This window comes from Cetorhinus maximus, chromosome 8, assembly GCF_964194155.1.
Source record: "Cetorhinus maximus chromosome 8, sCetMax3.hap1.1, whole genome shotgun sequence".
Lineage (NCBI taxonomy): Eukaryota > Metazoa > Chordata > Chondrichthyes > Lamniformes > Cetorhinidae > Cetorhinus > Cetorhinus maximus.
The window spans coordinates 82654041-82655523 of NC_135886.1; positions in this window are offsets into that span (position 1 = coordinate 82654041).

A 1483-nucleotide genomic window follows, 5' to 3' on the forward strand; every position below is an offset into this window, starting at 1 on the left:
TAAACTGTTAGGTGAGTCCTGTCATCCAAGGGGAACCAATCAAAAATAAATCCGACCCATGTGCAAGTACACACTGCCCCTTTTTTGAAGACATTATTTGTACAACTGAGTACAGTGAGTCCCCGTTTTAAGTCGCCCCATTTTAAGTTGTTCTGCTTTAATGTTGCGGATATAATGGTGTGTGCATATAGCATTGGGATTTCTGTTTTAACTTTGTTTCATGCAGGAGCTAATGATGTGTGACCTGATTGGCACCATTTTGTTGCGGCCTATCCTGCTCTTTACCCCTCCGGCTCGCTGAACCTCCCACTCGCTGCACCCCCACTCCTGGCCCTCCCGCTCACTGACCCTCCTGAATGGTGCCATTTTGGAGTTGCACCCTCCTGCTCACTGGCCCTCCTGCTTGCCACTTCCCTCCCTGACCCTCTCACCACCTGCCTTCCTGCTCCCTGAACCTCTTGGCTGGCGCCATTTTGCGGTCACCCCTCCAACTCATCACTTCCCTCCCCAACCCTCCCATTCACAGCTCCCGCTTCCTCTCTTGTTTCCTCCCTCTCGCCTGGACAATCCTTTTCATTCTACACCACAGCAATTTGCTGCAAAGCTATGCAAAGAAATATCCCCAACTTATAAAACCAGTGACATTCTCACCTTCGTAGCAATTTGCAAACCCAGATGTTGCACCACATGATTTATGAAGAGCCCCTTACAGCTTGAGTACAGTGCTTAGAGCGAGGGTTTGGGAGAGGGAAGCGGCAAGCAGGATGATTGGTGATTGGGAGGGTTGTGGAGCAGGAAGGTCGGTGAATGGGAGAGGCAGTGAGTGGGTGATAAGTGGAAGGAGCATTTTAAAAATATTTCAAAATTTATTTTAATTTGAAAGTTATTTCATTTACAAATATAGAAATGCACAGTATTTCAACTTACAGGTATAATGTTTAGTGTTTATTTCTGATAAGAAAGATTCTAAAGAACCTAACTACAACTTTTACATTGGTTGTAATGGGAAAAATGGACTCCCTCAATGTTGTTTACAGCAATGCAACTACGACGTTAAGCGAGGTCTGTACTGTGTTTTGCAAGGAGGCATTAAGACCCAAGCACTCAGTTTATTAATTCCTTGTGTCTGTTCCTCCTCTGGAAGTTTCTCTTTAAAGCAAATAGCTTGGGGGTGATTTACATTAGTGACCAAAACAAGTGCAGTCAGTGAAGAGTCTGCTCCATTTGCCCCTTTGTGCTAGCACATGGACCCAGCCATTTTGAGGCCCAGACCTTATCAGTGCATAGCCAGTGAGCCGGTTCTGGGAAAGTGTAAAATTGTTAGGCCCCCCTCCAACCCAACGCTCAACTAGTGGGTAGGCTGTTTTGGGGGAAGGTGATCTCAGAAGATGGCTTTAAACAGCTCAGTAGTGGGATGTTTTGATTTTCTTTCGGGGGTAGTGGGGTGGAGGTGGTGATGGTGGTAGTCAGCACTGTTCCTGGT